At 41.0% G+C, this 23,356-nt stretch overlaps 1 long non-coding RNA gene and 4 other non-coding genes across 5 annotated transcripts; all 5 read right to left on the bottom strand.

The window, feature by feature from the left end:
- Positions 1–14,436: 14,436 nt before the first annotated feature.
- Positions 14,437–15,015, bottom strand: LOC106094601 (uncharacterized). Its single transcript, XR_001222589.2, has 2 exons — positions 14,980–15,015; positions 14,437–14,920 (listed from the first exon to the last, which is right to left on the bottom strand). It is a non-coding gene; the product is annotated as an uncharacterized LOC106094601 (long non-coding RNA).
- Trnas-gcu (transfer RNA serine (anticodon GCU)) lies at positions 14,607–14,688 on the bottom strand. The gene has a single exon. It is a non-coding gene; the product is annotated as a tRNA-Ser (tRNA).
- A 5,903-nt stretch (positions 15,016–20,918) lies between the features above and the next one.
- On the bottom strand, positions 20,919–21,000 carry Trnas-gcu (transfer RNA serine (anticodon GCU)). Its single transcript has one exon. It is a non-coding gene; the product is annotated as a tRNA-Ser (tRNA).
- Positions 21,001–21,481: 481 nt separating this feature from the next.
- Positions 21,482–21,563, bottom strand: Trnas-gcu (transfer RNA serine (anticodon GCU)). The gene has a single exon. It is a non-coding gene; the product is annotated as a tRNA-Ser (tRNA).
- A 411-nt stretch (positions 21,564–21,974) lies between these two features.
- On the bottom strand, positions 21,975–22,056 carry Trnas-gcu (transfer RNA serine (anticodon GCU)). The gene has a single exon. It is a non-coding gene; the product is annotated as a tRNA-Ser (tRNA).
- Between the last annotated feature and the right edge of the window lie 1,300 nt (positions 22,057–23,356).

Genomic DNA, 23,356 nt, shown 5'->3' with positions numbered 1-23,356 from the left:
CCCGAGGTGGTGGGTATCCAAAGTTCGGCCCAGCCGAACTTAATGCCTTTTTACAGGTTTAAAAGTCATGTTTGTGGGTTGTCATAGAGTGGCAGTCTATTTTCTAAACAGGCAAATAAGCCTGTTGTGATATCACATTAGCCACAGACCAGGCCCCTGATGGGTTTTTTTTTTAAATGTTCCATATAATTTTCATAACATCTTGAGTCAACATTAAATTTTCCAAAATTTTGTTATAATCAAATTTCCAAAATTTAATTCTGATTTTTTTTTTTTCTAAGAAAAATTTTCTTTGACCAACCATTTTCTTTCGCCACATCCAATTTTCCACGGAGATGAAATGTAAGTGGATACCTTAACTCGTGGCTTTGCTAATTATTTTATTTTGGCCGGATTGCTAACGTAACCATTTCCTTGGCTCTTTCCCATTCGCTTGGGTGTATTTGTTTTTTTTTTTGCCTTTTGCTACTTCTTAATTTCAGCTCAAACCTCTGCGCTTGCCGGAAAAGTGATTGTGTTATAATAATGGTTGTAATCGAGAGAGTTTATTTTTATAGCTGGCGCCAGTGGTACATTGGCTGGAACCCTGTATCCATTTCAATGAGCCCAATGCCGCCGCTGTCATATACCGACCGCCCACATTGAGCCAGGGGATCTGCTAAGTGGGACTGATGACTTGGCGCTTTAAATGGTAAATTTAAGTGACTGTCGCTCGGTCGCACCGACCAAGGCAAGCGAAATGCCAACATCGTCGAAATATGGTTTAGCACCTTCGTGGATAAAGTTCGCGGTAGCCTCTGTGGTAGTTCTATTTATTAGACAGCAATGGTGGCGGCCGGCGCAGGTGGGGTGGGCAGGAGTGACGCTAGTTACGGGATAATGTGTCAGAGAGATATCATGGATACATTGCATGCGCTGGCTGGCTGACTGACTGACTGGCTGGCAAGGGGGCAAAATTTTATGCACATATTTTTAAGCTTCAGGCAGGTTTCTTCAACGATTTTCTCCTACTTTTGTTGTGTGGTGCAATGGTTCCATGGTCTGGTTGTTGTCTGATTGTTCGTTCTATTGTTTAAAAGGGATTGTTAAATTAGGGTTAGCCAAGAAATAGTATGGGCAGAGGTTCCCAAATAAGGTTTTAGGTAGCCCAAAACAGGAAAATATGGATTTGTGCCTAGTGCTAGTCTCAGCATATGTATATCCATTGGAGTGGTGGAGTCTACCACTTAAGCTTCCCCTAGATAAATTCTTTCCATTAAGTTAATTATTTACCTTCTTCTATTTTTTAAACATTTGGTAGCTACTCTATTAAAAATAATTTGGCATTTAAGTTCTTTTGTCTTTCAACTTTCACACATTTATTACTCTCCTTAATTAGATCAATGAATTTTGCAAGTTTTCCCATGCCCTCAACTTTTGGCGCTCTCTGAACCCCCACAATCCACAGTGCTTACTTTAATTGAGTCGTCTAAATGTTGTTGTTGTTGCTGTTGATACGTTTGTTGGATTCTTTGTTTTGTTTACTAGAGCTGAGCGCCAGAGTCCCAAAGAGATGAGAAAGGCGTCGCGAAAGAAGTGCAGTTTTGTAATTGCTATCGTTAGTGGCAGTATTATTTACCGTTAAAGGTAATAATTATACATTTCAGTTTCCATGCCTCCCTACCCATCTCTCTCTCACTCTCTCACACCCCCTCACACACACACACTCGGTGCTTGTTTGCCTTAATAAATGTCTGTCTCTCACTTTGCCCATCACCTGGTGTCATGCAAGTTGAAGACGAAGAAGACGAAGAAGACGAAGAAGAAGAATCATAAGCATAACACCAATTGTTGTTAGTATGAGTGTGGGGAGCATCAGACCGATGTGCAAATATGCGGCCACGTCATGGTCTTTTGCAACACAGAACAAAATGCAAACGAAAGCAATTCAGTCCGTAGCCAAGTCTCTCTGACTGTCTCTGTCTCTATGTTGTTGTGTTGTGTGTTAAAGGCGAGAAATGTGTTGTGTGGCGCCACAACAAAGAAATTAAATAATTTTAAGCTTTACTCTAGGATGGTTGGTTGGTTGGTTGGTTGGTCGGTTAGGTGGCGACCGGCTTGTTATGGCTGTGGCGCACATGCAGAGAGTAGTGAAGTTTTTTTCCTCTGCTCTTTTTTCGGTGTTTTTTTTTTTTGGTGAGGTGCTTTAGTGTGGCTAGAATACCTGCTTTGCCCTGCCAAAGTTCGGAAGTTATTTGTAAATTTGCTTGCATCTATGGAAAATTTGCATAGTCCAAATTATTTGAATTCGATACTAATTGGCGGCCAGCTTATGGGGGCCAAATGCAAATATTTGCCATTTATCGTAATTTACTCCGAAAACACGCGTCACAAAACTTTGTGTGCTCAACTAAGGCTCGTGGGACATGCCAACTAAAGGGGGCAATTATTTGCAAGTAAATAAAAACTCAAGTAAAAGGTTCAACGAACCATGACGATTTTACATGAAAAAATATTATTTTTACCTTTTATTGTAAGGAAATAATAGATGGGGCATATTAATTTGGGGACCATTGTGACGCGTATCTGTATGTCCAAATTGGTTGAAAAAATATATTAAAAGCAAATGAGGAGTCTCTGATAGTAGGGCCTGAATATTGTTTTAATGGTAGGGACCCAGTATCTGGGGGACCGCCTAACCCTCAAAACTTCCGAATAGGATATAGGTGTGAATATGGCATTCAGGAGATTTAAGGACTCAAATGGAAAGTCTTTGAGAGTAGACAACCAAACAGATATGAATAGTGGGATACATACTTGGATAGGATTATCCACAGATACGGCAGATACCTGAAGATGAATTGGCATCGAAAACCGATGGTCTCATCAACATCCCCGGTGTGTGATAATAAACAGGAAAACAAAATCCAAAATAAGGAAGGAAGATAAGTCAAACGTAGTCTACAAAATAACATGTAATGGGGACATATCCGACATATGCCAAAAGGTATATGACGACCTACAAAAACCGAATTAAGAACAAGACTCACGAGACACAAATCTGACCAGAATGCCATTGGAAGACCCTTGGAACAGAAAACGGCACTTGTAGCTCATTGCATGGTAACAGGACATAAACCGAATCTCAACGATGTGGAGATTCTGAAGCAAGAGAACAATCAACCAAAAGTTTTATTTGTTTGTCGGTTTGTTCCGTATAGACTCAAAACGGCTGAACCGATTACCTTGAAATTTTCACAGATTGTGTAGGTTGGACTGGAAGGAAACATAGGCTATATAATTTTTTGATATCATCATGACACATGTACAGAAATCTTCCTATATATAAAATTCAATTTGTGATTATTTGTATGTTTGTTTGTTCCATATAGACTCAAAACGGCTGAACCAATTACCTTGAAATTTTCACAGATTGTGTAGGTTAGTCTGGAAGGAAATATAGGCTATATAATTTTTTGATATCATCATGACACATGTACAGAAATCTTTCTTGTATATAAAATTCAATTTGTGTTTGTTTGTTTGTTTGTTTGTTCCGTAGAGACTCAAAAACGGCTGAACCGATTACCTTGAAATGTTCTCAAATTGTGTAGGTTGGTCTGGAAGGAAACATAGGCAATATAACTTTTGGGTATCGGAAGGGGGAAGGACCATCCCCTTACTCCAAAAGTACCACCCAAAAATAAAAGTGCACCGATTGGGACAATATGGGATTCAAATGAAAGGTATTCAAGAGTGGAGCACGAATTTTATAATAAAAGATGGGTCCAAGTACTTGGGGGGCCGCCCCGGCCCCAAAACACCTTAAAATAGGTTTATTTGACGATCATGACAATATGGGAAAGGTATTCGGGAGTAGATTACGAATATGGTCAGGAAGCAGGAATAGGCTTTATAATTTATTGATAACGGAAGGGGGGCGGACCCTCCACCGTTACTCCAAAAACACCACCTGTAATCAAAAGTTGACCGATTAGGACAATATGGGTATCAAATGAAATGAATGCGCGTGTCGATAACAAATCTGGCATACAAAGTCATGACGAAGTATAGGGGGTCACCCTATCCCTACAAAAGCGCCCAAAATGCCCACTTTAGCCAATCACGGATATATGGTACTCGGTTTGTTTGTTCCGTATAGACTGAAAAACGGCAGAACCGATTTTCTCTAAATATTCGCATATTGGGTAGGTTAGTCTGGAAACATAGGCTAGGATAGGACCCTCCCCCTTATGCCAAAAACACAACCCAAAATCAAAAGTGAACCGACCGAGACAATATAGGTATCAAATGAAAGGTATTCGAGAGTAGAATACGAATATGGTTTTAAAATTTGGGTCTAAGTACACATCGGACCGCCTCAACCCCAAAACTCTCCGAAACAGATATATTGGACGTTCATTTCAATATGAGGCTCAAATGAAAGGTATTCGGGAGTAGATTTCGAATCTGGCATACAAAATCGGATCGAAGTATAGGGGGTCATGTCACCGCTCAAAATCGTTTGGACCCATTCATTCATTCAATATGGGGCTCAATTGTAAGCTATTTTGGAGTAGATTTCGAATCTGGCATACAAAATCAAATCGTAGTATAGGGGGGCATGTCACCGCTCAAAATCATCTTTAGACCCATTATGGCTATATGATACTTGGCTGAACCAAATTTTCTTAAAATTTTCATAGATTGTGTACGTTTGTCTGGAAGGAAACATAGCCCATATCATTTTTAGGTATCGGTTGGAGGCGGACCCTCACCCTAACCACTAAAAACGTCACCCATATCCGAAAGTGTTTCGATGGGCACAATAAGCCTATCAAATGAAAGGTATTGGAAACCAGAAAAGGAATATGGTATTAAAATTTGGGTCCAAGTACCCAGCGGACCCCCCAAACCCAAAACTACTCAAAACAGATACATTCGAAGTTCTTGTCAATATGGGACTCAAATGAAAGTATTAGGTAAGTATTATTATTTGTAATCTAGTACAACTATGGCATAAAACATTAGGTCCAAGTAATGGGAGGTCGCCCACCCCCAAATGGGCATATTAGCCGACCATGGCTATATAGGACTCAAATGAAATTTGTTAGGGAGTAGATTACGAATAGGATATTCAAATTTGCGTTTAAGTCTAGGTGGCGCTTTTCCTCCTTAAGATACGTCAAGTGGGTTGTTTGACCCATTATGACAATATGGGACTCAAATGAAAGGTAGTTGAGAGTAGAAGACCAAAAGTAGAGCCAAATGTTTTGGGGTACGCCCTAAAGCACCCCTAAAATGGACTTCATTTCCGTTGGGAATAAAGAACGTATTTTATATCTATTTGCAGTGGCGGCGGCCGCCCCAGCCCCAAAACTCTCTTCAAACGGTTCATATTTACCGGCCATGGCAATATGGAGCTCAAATTAAAGGAATTTAGAAGTGCAGCACGAATTTGATATCCATATTTGAGTCGAAATGTCTAAGGTGCCATCCCTCCCCTAATGAGAACCTTGCCATAAGGAAGAACATTACCACCAGGAACCGTGAAGGGGCAAATACTCATATAGCAATGAGTGCTTTCCAGTTTCAAGTTTAAACGAGTCGAGTCTGAACGGCGTCTAGCAGTGCGACACCTCTTTCGGGAATCTTGACTTCTTGAGCCTCTAGAGCGCGCAATTCTCATCCGATTTGGCTCAAATTTCGCATGAGGTGTTTCGTTATGATTTTCAACAACTGTGCCAATGATGGTCCAAATCGGTTCATAATCTGGTATAGTTGTCATATAAACCGATCTTGGATCTTGACTTCTTGAGCCTCTAGAGGGCGCAATTCTCGTCTGATTTGGCTGAAATTTCGCATGAGGTGTTTTGTTATGATTTCCAACAACTGTGCCAAGTATGGCGCAAATCGGTACATAACCTGATATAGCTTGCATATAAACCGATCTGGGATCTTGACTTCTTGAGCCTCTAGAGCGCGCAATTCTCATCCGATTTGGCTGAAATTTCGCATGAGGTGTTTTGTTATGATTTTCACCAACTGCGCGAATGATGGTCGAAATCGGTTCATAATCTGGTATAGCTGTCATATAAACCGATCATGGGTCTTGACTTCATGAGCCTCTAGAGCGCGCATTTCTCATCCGATTTGGCTGAAATTTTGCATGAGGTGTTTGGTTATGATTTCCAACAACTGTGCTAAGTATGGCGCAAATCGGTACATAACCTGATATAGCTTGCATATAAACCGATCTTGGATCTTGACTTCTTGAACCACTAGAGCGCGCAATTCTCATCCGATTTGGCTGAAATTTCGCATGAGCTATTTTGTTATGATTTACAACAACTGCGCCAATTATGGCCCTAATCGGATCATAATCTGGTATAGCTTGCATATAAACCGATCTTGGATCTTGACTTCTTGAGCCTCTATAGCTCGCAATTCTCATCCGATTTGGCTGAAATTTCGCATGATGTGTTTTGTTATAATTTCCAATAACTGCGCCAATTATGGTCCAAATCGGTTCATAATCTGGTATAGTTGCCATATAAACCGATCTTATATCTTGACTTCTTGAGCCTCTATAGCTCGCAGTTCTCATCCGATTTGGTTGAAATTTCGCATGAGGTGTTTGGTTATGATTTCCAACAACTGTGCTAAGTATGGCGCAAATCGGTACATAACCTGATATAACTTGCATATAAACCGATCTGGGATCTTGACATCTTGAGCCTCTAGAGCGCGCAATTCTCATCCGATTTGGCTGAAATTTCGCATGAGGTGTTTTGTTATGATTTCCACCAACTGCGCGAATGATGCTCCAAATCGGTTCATAATCTGGTATAGCTGTCATATAAGCCGATCTTGGGTCTTGACTTCTTGAGCCTCCAGCGGGTGCAATTCTCATCCGATTTGGCTGAAATTTCGCATGAAGTGTTTTGGTAGCACTTCCAACAATTGAGCTAAGTATGGTTCAAATAGGTTCATAATCTGGTATAGCTGTCATATAAACCGATCTTGGATCTTGACTTCTTGAGCCTCTATAGATCGCAATTCTCATCCGATTTGGCTGAAATTTCGCATGAACTGTTTTGTTATGATTTCCAACAACTGCTCCAATTATGGTCCAAATCGGTTCATAATCTGGTATAGCTGTCATATAAACTGATCTTGGATCTTGACTTCTTGAGCCTCTATAGCGCGCAATTCTCATCCGATTTGACTGAAATTTCGCATGAGGTGTTTGGTTATGATTTTCAACAACTGTGTTAAGTATGGCGCAAATCGGTTCATAAACTGGTATAGCTTGCATATAAACCGATTTTGGATCTTGACTTCTTGAGCGTCTAGAGCGCGCAATTCTCACCCGATTTGGCTGAAATTTTACATGAGGTGTTTTGTTAAGACTTCCAACAACTGTGCTAAGTATGGCGCAAATCAGTTAATATCCTAATATAACTGCCATGTAAGCCGATCTGGGATCTTGACTTCTTGAGACTCTAGAGCGCGCAATTCTCATCCGATTTGGCAGAAATTTTGTACAACGACTTCTCCCATGACTTTCAACATATGTGTCCAATATGGTCTGAATCGATCTATAGCTTGATACAGCTCCCATATAAACCGATCTACTGATTTTGCTTTTTGAGCCCCTACAAGGCGCAATTCTTATCCGAATTAACTGAAATATTGGAGCTAACCATTCTAAACGTTTAAAATCCAATCCAATTTTCATTGCAACGCCATCTTTTGTATTCTCCTCTATTAAACCATTATCTTGTTCTCAATCAAATATGAAAAATAATTCTAACAGTGTCTTGCGATTTAATTTGGTGTCGAACGATACATTAGACCATCTGAACACGCATAAACTGGAGGTGTTTTGTCAGCAATTAATGACAATATGTCAAGCCTACAAGAAGCCAAAAAAAAAAACACACACACAGCAAATATTTTGAAACCGAATTGGTTGGAGCAGTCATTGACACTTGTTTGGAGCATTTGTCATCGCCCATCCCACCACGGGTGATGCCCCAACAGGTCTCACTCACAAACATATGTGTGCCCGGTCATGCCATCACCATCATATGATTTTAATATTTTGCGTCTGGGTGTTGTATTCGCAAGTATTTATTTGCTAATAAATCATAATACCAGGGGGCGGGGTCTCCCCTTGCTTTGTGGGTGTGAGTGGATCGAATCAGTGAGTGCGATATGTAAATACTTCATCAACCCAATTAACCATTGTTGTGGCACAACGCATCGAGATATTTTGCGCTGCGATCATAACTTAAATCTGTACGCCAAGTCTTTCCCCGACGCGTCGGTGCCTTCCCTTCCTGGGCATTCTATGGCGAACCGTTTTTTTTTTTTTATAAAGGCAGTCACAATGTGCGAGCGGTGACAATAGGCGACATCTCCAATTTTAGTGCGAATTATTTGTGGTCTCGATGATGATGATGATGATGATGATGCTGATGGTGGTGGTGGTGTGGTGATTTTGATGCTGGTGCTTCATGACAACATTTCTTTGTAATCTACAACCGCATGACATGTTTGAGATATTTTTATCGAAACAGATCATCACGATCGCAGCTTCAGCGACGAAAACGACACATTTGGATTGTTTTTTTCCAAGAATTTTTCCAGAAATGTCAAGTAACTGCGAACAGTAATAAAATACCAAGTGGTTTTGCATTAGTATTGCATCGTCTATTGTAATTTATGGTTAGGAGTGACATTCCACTTCATACAGTGTGTACGGACAAGATGATAAAAAGAATCATTCCATTGAATGATGTCAGTTCTAAGGCAGTATACAGTCAGAGTTGGGGTGGGGATTTTGAAATATTAACAAGTAAAAGCGTGCTAGGTTCTAGCTAGGATACCCTCAACCATAGATCGCATTTGTCGAGTTCTTTTCCCGATATCTCTTTTAAGATAAACAAAGGATAAAAAAAGAAAGAATTGATTTAATATTGGAGCTATATCAAGTTATGGTCTGATTCGGATCATAATTGAATTGAATGTTGGAGACCACAGTAGAAGTACATGTGTAAAATTTCAGCCATATCGAATAAGAATTGCGACCTTTAGGGGCTCAAGAAGCATAATAGAGAGATCGGTTTTTATGGGAACTGTATCAGGCTATAGACCGATTTGGAACATATTAAACACGTATGTTGAAGGTAATGGGAGAAGCCGTTGTACAAAATTTCAGCCAAATCGGATAATAATTACAGCCTCTGGAGGCTCCAGAAGTCAAGATCCCAGATCGGTTTATATGGCAGCTATATAAGGCTACGAGCTGATTTGAACCATACTCAGCACAGTTGTTGGAAGTCATAACCTAACACGTCGTTCAAAATTTCAGCCAAATTGGATAGGAATTGCGCCCTCTAGACGCTCAAGAAGTCAAGATCCCAGATAGGTTTATATGGCACCTATACCAGGTTATGAACCGATTTGGACCATACTCAGCACAGTTGTTGGAAGTCATAATAAAACACCTCATGCACAATTTCAGTCATATCGGACGAGAATTGCGCCCTCTAGAGGCTCAAGAAGTCAAGACTCCAGATTGGTTTATATGACAGTTATATCAGGTTATGGACCGATTTCAACCATACTCAGCACAGTTATTGGAAGTCATAATAAAACACCTCATGCGAAATTTCAGCCCAATCGGATAAGAAGTGCGCCATCTAGTGGCTCAAGAATTCAAAACCCCAGATAGGTATATGACAGCTATATCAGGTTATGGACCGATTTCAACCATACTCAGCACAGTTGTTGGAAGTCATAACCTAACATGTCGTTCAAAATTTCAGCCAAATCGGATAGGAATTGCGCCCTCTAGACGCTCAAGAAGTCAAAATCCCAGATCGGTTTAAATGGCAGCTATATCAGGTTGTGGACCGATTTCAACCATACTCCGTACAGTTGTTAGAAGTCATAACAAAACACCCTATGCAAAATTTCAGCCAAATCGGACGAGAATTGTGCCTTTTAGTGGCTCAAGAAGTCAAAACCCCAGATAGGTTTATATGACAGCTATATCAGGTTATGGACCGATTTCAACCATACTCAGCACAGTTGTTGGAAGTCATAACCTAACATGTCGTTCAAAACTTCAGCCAAATCGGATAGGAATTGCGCCCTCTAGACGCTCAAGAAGTCAAAATCCCAGATCGATTTAAATGGCAGCTATATCAGGTTGTGGACCGATTTCAACCATACTCCGTACAGTTGCTAGAAGTCATAACAAAACACCCTATGCAAAATTTCAGTCATATCGGACGAGAATTGCGCCCTCTAGAGGCTCAAGAAGTCAAGATCCCAGTTCGGTTTATATGACAGCTATATCAGGTTATGGACCGATTTCAACCATACTCCGCACAGTTATTGGAAATCATATTAAAACACCTCATGCAACATTTCAGCCAAATCGGACAAATTTTGCGCCCTCCATTGGCTCAAGAAATCAAGATCCAAGATCGCTTTATGTGGCAGCTATATCAAAACATGGACCGATATAGCCCAATTACAATCCCAACCGACCTAAAGTAATAAGAGGTATTTGTGCAAAATTTCTAGCGGCTAGCTTTACTCCTTCAAAGGTTAACGAGCTTTCGACAGAAAGACGGACGGACAAACAGACGGAGGGACATGGCTAGATCGACTTAAAATGTCATGACGATCAAGAATATGGATACTTTATGGGGTTTTAGACGAATATTTTGAGGGGTTACAAACAGAATGACGAAATTAGTATACCCCTATCCTATGGTGACATCGAACAAAGATGTCGAGGAGGATAACACAACTTGCCATAGCAAATTTCAACGAAATCGGACAATAAATATGCCCATAATGAGCCCAATACTCTAAATTGAGGGATCAATCTATAGTACAATTATATCGAAATATGGACCGATCTTAACCACACTCAATGCGAATGGCGAAAGGCCTAACGCAACTCGTTGTACCTGATTTCAGAGACATCTGTTTATAAATTTACCTTTTATGGGCATCAAACCTCAAATCTGGTCTCAAATCCGTATGTATTTGGACCGATCCGGACCATATTGAACAGCGATGTCAAGGAGCCTAACACAACCCGCTATAAAAAATATCTGAGAAATCAGACAATAAGTGTGTCTATTATGGACCCAAGCTATATCCAAATTTGAATCGAGGATGTCGAGGGGTCTGACTTAACTTACGGTTCCAAATTTCAACAAGATTGGACAATAAATGCGTCTTTTATGGGCCCAAGATCTTAAATCTATCGACAGACCTAGGCCTAGGGACGGGATGGTGCCGAAGGGCCAACAAGGGCCCGTCAAAAAATCTCAGCACACCTCCCAGAAGTACATTTGCAAGATCACCCAGATTACGGAAAATCCGCCTCCCCAGAAAAAAAGGACCTGCGTACCTTCCGGCCCGGCCATGCACAGAAAAAGTGCTCGAAAGTCTCATCCTCATTTAGACAACTCCTACAGAAGTCATTGTGCGGGATTCCCCTGCGCGCCGCCATGCGGCCTATGGCTCTGTGTAGGTTATGATCCCTGTTAAACTATTCTCGACCTATTATCGAACGCCAGAAACTCTCTCGTCCTCTTCCGGTCGACGACAAGCCAGAACGTCCCAGCTATTCTGCAACCCCTCGTTGAGTCCCATCTTGCCACCGACGTCGTTCTGACCATCTTTTCTACTTTGTTTAGTAGTTCGACAAATGGTATCTAGGCAAAACCGGTGACTGGTTTACCCGTCGCCGACGTACTCCTCCCGGCGTTTTCACCTGCCCTCCATTTCCTGGAATCCCCTAATGTCCGGGAAGCCAAGTCAGCGTCACATCGTGGACTTGGGACTCCAAATAATCTGCCACATACCTGGTACTCACAGTTTCCGAGAATAGGTCCCAACGGACAGCATATCCAGCATAGCTTCCAGACGATCTTGCGGTGCTGATCTTAGTGCCCCTGCGACCCCGACATTAGCGAGTCGCTGGAGTGCTGTTCTATCCAAGTGTAAGCTCAATGACAAGGACTCTTCTTTTGATAGTCGAGTCCAAACGGCGTGCCGCAGGGCGACATCTTTCGGGGAGAAGTTTTTACATGATATAACTGAAGAGAAGTTTTTACATGATATAACTGCTATATAGATCGATCGGCCGATAAAGGGTCTAATGCCCATAACTGCTTTATTTTTTATCCGATTTCGCTGAAATTTGAAACAGAGAGTAGTTTTACGCCTCCCAACATACGTAAATATGGTTCTGATCGGACTATATTTAGATATAGCTGCCATATAGACCGATCTCCCGATAAAGGGTCTAATGCCCATAAAAACTTTATTTTTCCTCAGATTTTGTTGAAATTTAAAACAGCGAGTAATTTAAAGCTTTCCGACAACTGACCCAAATATGGTTCAGATCGGACTATATTTGGATATCGCTGCCATGTAGACTGGTCTCCAGATAAAGGGTCCGAAGCCCATAAAAGCTGTATTTTTTAACCGATTTCGCTGAAATTTGATACGGTGGTTAGTGTTAGGTGTCCCGACATTCTTCCCAAATATGGTTCGGATCGGACTATATTTAGATATAGCTGCCATACAGACCGATCTCCCGATAAAGGGTCTGAACCCCATAAAAGCTTCGTTTTTTATCCAATTTCGCTGAAATTTGAAACAGTGAGTAGTTTTAAGCCATCCGACCCAAATATGGTAAAGATCGGACTGTATATATAGACCGATATACCGCTTAAGGGTCTGAAGCTCATAAAAGCTTTATTTATTACCCAATTTTGTTGAAATTTGAAAGACAAAATTCAACAGTGACTTATGTTTATAAGACCACACAATTTGGGTACATAAGTTCTCCAATTTTCACCGGATTGTAAGGAAAGGGGGTTTACATATATACTCGAAGTGGTGGGTATCCAAAGTTTGGCCCTGCCAAACTTAATGCCTTTGTACTCGTTTTCTGCTGTTCTCGCTAGGATTCGAACCCATGTTTCAGCGTCATAAGCGGACATGCTAACCTCTGTGCTACAATGGCCGTATATATCCAATTAATCACCTTGGGCGTTACCTTCCCACTTCCAACCGAACATTCTCCTGCAGGAGTAAAAAGCTCTCATTCCTCTATTCCTCTTCCAGGACAGCTTGGAATCGAGGACTTTGCCTTCTTCGACAGCTGCAGGGTGACCGCGTCCAAGAGCGGGAGTCTGAACTCCTGTATCTTGTCTCTGCGTGTGAAGAGCACCAGCTTTGTGTTCCTTGGGTTGGCCCTCAATTGAATTCTGGTATCCCATCGTGACAATATCCTCAGTGACCCTTCATCAGCGAGAAGGTCGTCGTCAGAAATCTGCCTCGGACCAGCAACACGTCGTCCGTAAAAGCGATTATCTTTGCGCCTCGTTCAAGATTTCGAAAAAGTATTGCACCCTTTAAAAGCACAAGAATTCAAGTTCCGTTATCGGGTCGGTATGGCATCTATATCAGTTTATGAACCAATTTAGACCATTCTTGGCACAGCTGCAGGGTGACCGCGTCCAAGGACGGGAGTCTGAACTCCAGTATCTTGTCTCTGCGTGTGAAGGGCACCAGCTTTGTGTTCCTTGGGTTGGTCCTCAACCGAATTCTGGTAGCCCATTGCGACAATCTTCTCAGTGACCCTTCATCAGCGAGAAGGTCGTCGTCAGAAACCTACCTCGGACCAGCAACACAACGTCGTCCACATAAGCGATTATCTTCGCTCCCTGTGCAAAATTTCGAAAAAGAATTGCACCATATAGAAGCTCAAGAATTCAAGTTCCGTTATCGGGTCGGTATGGCACCTATATCAGTTTATGAACCGATTTAGACCATTCTTGGCACAGTTATTGATAGTAGGGACAGAACACCTCACGCGAAATTTCTGCCAAGTCGGAAGAGAATTGCACCCTCTGGAGATCCGGGAACGGTTAATGACAGCCCTATCAAGACAGGGATCGATATAGCCCATTTCAAACTCCAAGCGACCTACACTAAAAGAAAGTATTTGGGCAAAATTTCAGGCCCCCATTTGAAAGTTTGCATATTTTCGACAGACAGACGGACGGACATGGCATACAGTGCTAACACCCCTAGTGTTTAAGTTGTTGCTTTTTGATCTGCTTATTGTTTCTTCAATTTCTTATCGACTTTACAAAGTCATCAGCATTGCCAATTATTCTATAAATAACATTTTGCCAGTATTTAATGTGTTTTTATTATTTATTTTGGTTTTTTGGAAATATTGCAGAAAAAGAACACTCAAAACGAGGCTTGAACCAGCGCCCATAAAAAACAGCGGCCAGACATTTAACCACTACGCCAAAAGTGCAGTACATTTTCAAAAGCACAACAACACATGATAACGCACACCCACAATCAACTAAAATATAAATAAAACAACGAAGCATGTATTTTTGTATGTATGTGTGTGTATTCCAATATGTATTTATACCAACAATAATTACCAGGAGTTGATAATTGTGCGACAAATGATTCAACAAATCTCTTAAAATTATATTTAAAATAAAAAATACAATAAAATATAGGTGTTGAGCTAATTAAAGCATCAATTGACAAGACGACGAGGATGGGATTCGAACCCACGCGTGCAGAGCACATTGGATTAGCAGTCCAACGCCTTAACCACTCGGCCACCTCGTCACATACATACATATTGCCAATGGGCATACTTAAAAAGAGTGGCAACGCAATCACAACAAAGCACAGTCAGCCAGCCAGCCAGCCAGCCATCCATCGATGAAGCACAAACAAAAACACACAAACACACACAGCCACACTCACTGCTATCACAGTGACTAAGTCGGGTTTGTCAAGCAAACAATCAGGCAGCAGCATCAGCTTGTTATGCTCGTAACATAATCAACGGGGGAAGCTTAAAATGTGGGGTTTTGAAAAAAAAAAAACAAAATAAAAACAAACGCAAAAACTCACCATCAAAACTCAACACACCCCACTCGACAACGACACGAGACCTAATAACGAATGAGTCCAACAAAAAATATTCATACACACTCGCAGTCGACCTAACAATGACAGTCATCATCATCATCATCATCACCATCATTTAGCAAGTTGGAAAGTTAACGGTACTTAGTAATAGATTTGTTTTTGTATTCCATATTCTCCATAACAAAAACAAAATTGTTTTAGTGCAAAAATAGTTTTGAATCATTCATTTGACAGTGGATGTATGGATGGTGGATGTTAGTGAATGGCGGTGGCTGTATGGAGTGTGAATGAGTCTCGTTTTCTTTTTCTTATGCTGTGCGGCAGATTTGCTTTTACGCGCGCTCATTCATTTAGTTCGCCAGGCTTGGCAGGTTGGTTGGCTGGCTGGCAGGCTGTTCGTATCCAGTTCAGTCGTTATTTTAGAAACTCGTATTTGCTGTCGGCCAGCTGAGAATTCTGTTGCCCTGGTACCAATTGGCATTGCACATTGCCAATCTTGCAATACATACACACACATATCGCAGTAGTTGATGTTGATGATGAGAGGGGAGAGGAAAACAGTATAGCCAACCACCATCAACAACATACCCACCCATCTTTTTAGTTAAGGAAGCTGAGAATGGGTTGAGAAGAGATACATAATTATTTATGTATGTGCACATACATACATACATACGATGATTGTTAACAGCGGGAGCTGATATAAATGTAAATAAATAAACACTAAGTAATCGGTCGAAATTGTCAGTTAGTAGTCAGAACACAGATTTGTGCGCTTTTAATTTGAATTTCATAATAGTTTCGAAAACAATTTTTTTGAAAAAAGTGGGTAAAGTGGGCTTGTCTGTATAGGCATGAGCTTTGACATAGCCCCACAAAAAATAGTCTAAAGGCGTTAAATCGCACGATCGAGGCGGCCAATTGACCGGTGCCGAATGTGAAATAAAATGTTCATCGAACTCGCCTCTCAATAGGTCCAGTGTTACGTGTGCTGTGTGGCGTATGGCACCGTCTTGTTGATATCACACGTCATGCCAACTCTTGCATTTTGGGCAAAAAAAGTTGGATATCATCTCACGGCAACGCTCACCATTCACAGTTACGTTGCGCATAATCTTTGAAGAAGTACGGTCCAATGATGCCACCAGCCCATAAACCGCACCAAATTGTGACATTTTCTGCATGCATTTGTAGCTCTTGCAATGCTTCTGACTGATCTTCACTCCAAAAACGACAATTCTGTTTATTTACGTACCCATTGAGCCAGAAATGAGCTTCGTCGTTGTTGTTGTAGCTACATTTCATGTGAAGGTAAGGATCCTAGTCAAGGTCCAAAGGACCGATCGCCGTGGGAACAGGTTGGCCATTGGCTATTTAAAGGCACCATTAATTCGCCTTGTCATATCGAGCATCACAGGCACTCAGTATTTGTGCAAGAGCCGGTGCCGCCCGACTTCTCACTGAGACTCTCCGCTGATTGTCCGCGAATGCCGTTGCAGCTACTCCGTATGGAGCATTCCACTATCCACAACCTGTGGACGAGCCCTTCTCGTGACAGCAATGAACACCATACAGATTAGATCTAAATGTTTCAGAAAATCCTATGGGGTGAACCGGATCGTGAGAGGACGAGGCTGTTATTAAAAGGAAATAAGAAGGAGGTCAGTATAGCTTTTGTTGTCATAACGGGACACAGAGGACGAGCTCACTTAAGCAAAATCGGTGCGGCAAGTGATAGCAGGTATAGGGCATGTGGGGAAGATGATGAGACGTTCGAGCATTTCCTATGTCATTGCCCGGCTTTCGCGGCTAACAGACACCGGTGCCAGACCAGACATGAACCAACCTAGGGGAGTGGTATGGAAAACAATTAAGGATTTTGAAAGTAGCCATGAATTCCTTAATTAAAATTTTCTTTTTCCAAGGTAACTTTTTAAGTTTTAGAGCCCACAACAAGCCGATAGTACATGTCCATAGTGGCATGGGGACCCTCTTTTCAACCTAACCTAACCTAACTTTATACCTTCCCAGCGATAGCCAGCCCTTTACGGTAGCTTTGATGGCAAGTCACTGTTTCAGTCGTTGTTGATACAGCAACGCATGAAAATGCGCAGCGGTATACACGTCGTTTTTCTATTTTTATACCCACCACCATAGGATGGGGGTATACTAATCTAGTCATTGCGTTGGTTACACCTCGAAATATTCGTCTAAGACCCCATGATGTATATATATTCTTGATCGTCTCGACGTACTGAGACGATCTAGCCATGTCCGTCCGTCCGTCTGTCAAAATCACGATAGCGGTCGAACGCATTAAGCTAGCCGTGGGGCAAGGAATTTAAGAATGCTGTCATTTGCCCGGAAAAGTGGATTTAAAATATAAACTCTACTCCCTTACTTAAACTTCAGCCCCATATTCTCCTGTGTATTCTGTGTGGATTGCAGACTAGATAACAGATTTTCATATCAGCTTCAGACTTGACTTCCAAATAACTTTATTATACCCTCCATCATAGGATGGGGGTATACTAATTTCGTCATTCTGTTTGTAACTCCTCGAAATATTCGTCTCAGACCCCATAAGGTATCCCTACCCATGTCCGTTCGTCTGTTTGTCAGTCTGTCGAAAGCACGCTAACTTTCGAAGGAGTAAAGCTTGAAATTTTGCACAAATACTTCTTATTGGTGTAGGTCGGTTGGGATTGTAAATGGACCATATCGCACCATGTTTTGATATAGCTGCCATATAAACCGATCTGAGGTCTTGAATTCTTTAGCCTCTAGAGGGCGCAATTCTTATCCGATTTGGCTGAAATTTTGCATGAGGTGTTTTGTTATGATTTACAACAAGTGTGCCAAGTACGGGTAAAATCGATGCGTAAACTTATTTAGCTGCCATATAAACCGATCTTGGGTCTTGACTTCTTGAGCCATTAGAGGACGTAATTCTTATCCGATTTGGCTGAAATTTTGCACGACGTGTTTCGTCATGTCTTTCAACAACTGTGCTAGGTAAGGTTCAAATTGGTCCATAACCTGATATAGCTGTCATATAAACCAATCTTGGGTCTTGACTTCTCGAGCCTCTAGAGGGCGGAATTGTCGTCCGATTTGGCTGTAATTTTTGCACGACGTGTTTCGTCATGTCAATCAACTACTCTGCTAAGTATGGTTCAAATTGGTCTATAACCTGATATAGCGGCCATATAAACCGATCTTGGGTCTTGACTTCTCGAGCCTCTAGAGAGCGCAATTCTCGTCCGATTTGGCTGAAATTTTGCACGACGTGTTTCGTCACGTCTTCTAACAACTGCGCAAAATATGGTTCCAATCGGTTCATAACCTGATATGACTGCCATATAAACCGATCAAGGGTCTTGATTTCTTAAGCCTTTAGATGGCGCAATTTCTAACCAATCTGGCTGACATTTTCCACGACGTGTTTCATCATGTCTTTCTACTACTCTGCAAAGTATGGTTCAAATCGGTCCATAACCTGATATAGCTGCCATGTAAACCGATCTTGGGTCTTGACTTCTCGAGCCTCTAGAGGGCGCAATTCGCATCCGATTTGGCTGAAATTTTGCATGACATGTTTCGTCATGATTTCCAACAATTGTACCAAATATGGTTCAAATCAGTCCATAACCTGATATAGCTGTCATATAAGCGGATCTGGGGTCTTGAACTCTTGAGCCTCTAGAGGGCGCAATTCCTATCCGAATTGACTGAAATTTTGCATGAGATGTATTGTTATGATTTCCAACAAGTGTGCCAAGTACGGGTGAAATCGATTCATAACCTTATTTAGCTGCCATATAAACCGATCTGGGGTTTTGACTTCATGAGCCTTTAGAGGGCGCAATTTCTATCCAATCTGGCTGACATTTGGCACGACGTGTTTCGTCATGTCTTTCAACAACTGTGCTAAGTATAGTTGAAATTGGTCCATAACCTGATATAGCTGTCATATAAACCGATCTTGGGTCTTGACTTCTCGAGCCTCTAGAGGGCGCAATTCTCGTCCGATATGGCTGAAATTTTACACGACATGTTTCGTCATGTCTTCCAACGACTGCGAAAAGTATGCTTCCAATCGGTTCATAACCTGATATAGCTGCCATATAAACCGATCTAGGGTCTTGACTTCTTAAGCCTTTAGAGGGCATAATTTCTATCCAATCTGGCTGAAATTTTGCACGACGTGTTTTGTCATGTCTTTGAACAACTATGCAAAGTATAGTTGAAATTGGTCCATAACCTGATATAGCTGTCATATAAACCGATCTAGGGTCTTGACTTCTTGAGCCTTTAGAGGGTGCAATTCTCGTCCGATTTGACATTTTGCACGAAGTGTTTCGTCATGTCTTTCAACAACTGTACCAAGTATGGTTCCAATCAGTCCATAACCTGATATAGCTGCCAAATAAACCGATCTTAGGTCTTGACTTCTTGAGCCACTAGAGGACACAATTCTTATCCGATTCGGCTGAAATTTTGCACGAGGTGTTTTCCAACAACTGTACCAAATATGGTTCAAATCAGTCCATAACCTGATATAGCTGTCATATAAACGGATCTGGGGTCTTGAACTCTTGAGCCTCTAGAGGGCGCAATTCCTATCCGAATTGGCTGAAATTTTGCATGAGATGTTTTGTTATGATTTCCAACAAGTGTGTCAAGTACGGGTGAAATCGATGCATAACCTGATATAGCTGCCATATAAACCGATTAGGGGTCTTGACTTCTTAAGCCTTTAGAGGCCGCTATTTCTAACCAATCTGGCTGACATTTGGCACGACGTGTTTCGTCATGTCTTTCAACAACTGTGCTAAGTATAGTTGAAATTGGTCCATAGCCTGATATAGCTGTCATATAAACCGATCTTGGGTCTTGACTTCTCGAGCCTTTAGAGGCCGCAATTTCTTTCCAATCTGGCTGACATTTGGCATGACGTGTTTCAGCATGTCTTTTAACAACTGTGCTAAGTATGGTTCAAATTGGTCCATAACCTGATAAAGCTGCCATATAAACCGATCTGGGGTCTTGAATTCTTGAGCCACTAGAGGGCGGAATTGTCGTTCGATTTGGCTTAAAATTTGCACGACATGTTTCGTCATGTCTTTCGACAATTGTGCTAAGTATGGCTTAAATCGGTCTATAACCTGATATAGCTGCCATATAAACCGATCTGGGGTCTTGACTTCTTGAGCCTTTAGAGGCCGCAATTCTCATCCGATTTAGCTGACATTTTGCACGACGTGTTTCGTCATGCCTTTCAACAACTGTGCTAAGTATGTTTCACATTGGTGTATAACCTGATATAGCTGCCATATAAACCGATCTGGGATTTTCACTTCATGAGCCTCTATAGGGCGTAATTATTATCTGATTTGGGTGAAATTTTGTACAACCCCTTCTCCCATGACCTGCAACATACGTATCAAATATGATCTGAATTGGTTTACAACCTAATACAGCTACCTTATAAACCGGTCTCTATATTTTACTTCTTGAGGCCCCAAAGGGCGAAATCCTTATTCGATTTGGCTGAAATTTTGCACAACTATGTCTACTCTGGCCTTCAACATGCATTCCATTATTATCCGAATCGGACCAAAACTTGATATAGCCTCAATGGCATAGCAATTATTTTCCTTTATCCTTTCCTTTCCTTTGTTTGCCTTAAAAGAGACGCCGGGAAAAGAACTCGACAAATGCGATCCATTGTGGAGGGTATATAAGATTCGGGCCGGCCGAACTTTGCATGCTTTTACTTGTTTTTACCTTCACACGCTGGAAAGTATGAAGTTAATACTCTTGCACCTCTTGGTAACTCCGATCACTGCATTGTTTCAGCATACTTTACTTTACTTTAGCTTCAATATTTCTATGTTATGGCCTACAAAAAAGTTGATCGACGAGGATGGGATTCGAACCCACGCGTGCAGAGCACATTGGATTAGCAGTCCAACGCCTTAACCACTCGGCCACCTCGTCATTAAAACTTTATTTTGATCTCTGAAATCAGTGCTAGTTGAGAGTAAAACACGAGATATTTGAGTCCAAAAATAAAGTCCGTAAAAAACGGAGTTAATCAATTCTATGGAAATATTGGGTTGCCCAAAAAGTAATTGGGGATTTTTCATATAGTCGGCGTTGACAAATTTTTTCACAGCTTGTGACTCTGTAATTGCATTCTTTCTTCTGTCAGTTATCAGCTGTTACTTTTAACTTTTTTTAGAAAAAAGTGTAAAAAAAAGTATATTTGATTAAAGTTCATTCTAAGTTTTATTAAAAATGCATTTACTTTCTTTTAAAAAATCCGCAATTACTTTTTGCGCAACCCAATAGTTGTCAGTCTTAATTACCATGTATCTTGGCTGGACCATTGATTATGTAAAGCTAAGCTGAAACTTCATATACAGTAACCTTTGACCTTAGTGAAAGTTTTTGCTATTTATGTAGCATTAAAATAATTCGACGAGGATGGGATTCGAACCCACGCGTGCAGAGCACATTGGATTAGCAGTCCAACGCCTTAACCACTCGGCCACCTCGTCATATATACTGTCATCAAAAAGATGGCCCAAGGGGGTCACAAATAAATTTTAATAATAAAATAAGTCAAAATTTGTTGTTTTTATTATGTGTGGACTTATTTTTTATGAGCTCTGTATGTGTAAATAGATAAAAAAATTTAACTTAGGAAAAATGTTCTGTTAAAATTTCAAACTCTGTCATAACTGTTCCTTAAGTAGTTTGTTAAAATGCTTCTTTTGTTCTTGAGTAACCTTGAGTAACCACCATAACACAAACCCAAGCGATTTGTCACATTTATCTTTCTTCCCAAATGATTTGAAAGGGATTCTCTTATGACACCCCCCACCACCCACCCCCGCCCATTATAATTTCTCCTTTATTTGTTAACACTCTTTGCTGTTCAACTTCATTTATAAAAACTTTTTTTTTGCCGACGAGGATGGGATTCGAACCCACGCGTGCAGAGCACATTGGATTAGCAGTCCAACGCCTTAACCACTCGGCCACCTCGTCATGCTTTCGATGGGCTAAGGCATAAACAAAGCATGAGCAAACCTTTTCGTTGCTATATTTAGCTCATATTCTAAGATAAGCATAAACAGTAGGCACCGATGTGCGAGTGCATGTCGAAGCAAAACAACAAAACAATGCTTGCTAGGCCTTTTGGCACACATTCCAAGTTGAGGTTTGTTTTAATTAAACAAGTGGTTCACATTTTGCTGGTTTTTATTATTTACTGGCTTGCCCAAAAAGTAATTGCGGATTTTTTAAAAGAAAGTAAATGCATTTTTAATAAAACTTAAAATGAACTTTTATCAAATATACTTTTTTTACACTTTTTTTCTCTAAGGCAAGCTAAAAGTAACAGCTGACAGCAACTGACAGAAGAAAGAATGCAATTACAGAGTCACAAGCTGTGAAAAAAATTTGTCAACGCCGACTATATGAAAAATCCGCAATTACTTTTTGGGCAACCCAATATTAAGAAAAAAAAAACAATATGTAGATATTTTTATGCAATTGTAGCGATAAAACACTTGATGATTAGGTTTGGAATGCTTAAGGCCAAGGTTACCATTGTGCAACTAAAGGGAAAATTTGATACAGGAGTAGAGTGGGGGGCCGCCCCAAACCCAAAATAGGTTTATTGGACGAGTATGACAAAATGGAACTCAAATGAAAGCTACTCGGGAGTAGATTACGAATAAAGTTAGAAAGATGGAATAATGGGCTTCACAATTTGTTGCCGTAAGGGGGATCCTCTAGGGCCCTCCCCCGTTATCCTAAAGACACCACCCAAAATCAAAATTGGACCGATAAAGGCAATATGGATATCAAGTGAAAGGTATTGAAGAGTAGAATACTTCTAAAAGCAGACAAATTGAATGTTCATATCTATATGGGGATCAAATAGATTACGAATCTGCCATACAAAATCAGATCGAAGTGTTGGGGGTCACGCCACCCATCATAAATGCTCCAATGTGGGCTTAGAACTGATCATGACTATATGAGACTCGGTTTGTTAATTTGTTCCATAGAATCAAAAACGACTGAATCGATTGTCTTAAACTTTCACAGATTGTCTAAACATAGGTTATATAATTTTTAGATATCGGATCGGTGGCGGACCCTCCCCTTTACCCAAAAAAACGCCACCCAAAGTCAAAAGTGGACTGATAGGCACAATATGGGTATCAAATGTTGGGTATTGGAGACTACAAAACGAATATCGTATTAAATTTTGGGGCCAAGTCCTGAGCGGGCCTCCCCAACCCGTAAACTCCTCCAAACAGATATACTCGACGTTCCT

Source organism: Stomoxys calcitrans, chromosome 1 (assembly GCF_963082655.1).
Source record: "Stomoxys calcitrans chromosome 1, idStoCalc2.1, whole genome shotgun sequence".
NCBI lineage: Eukaryota > Metazoa > Arthropoda > Insecta > Diptera > Muscidae > Stomoxys > Stomoxys calcitrans.
The sequence above is the reverse complement of the archived record's forward strand: the minus strand, read 5'-3'. Positions and strand labels throughout refer to the sequence as shown.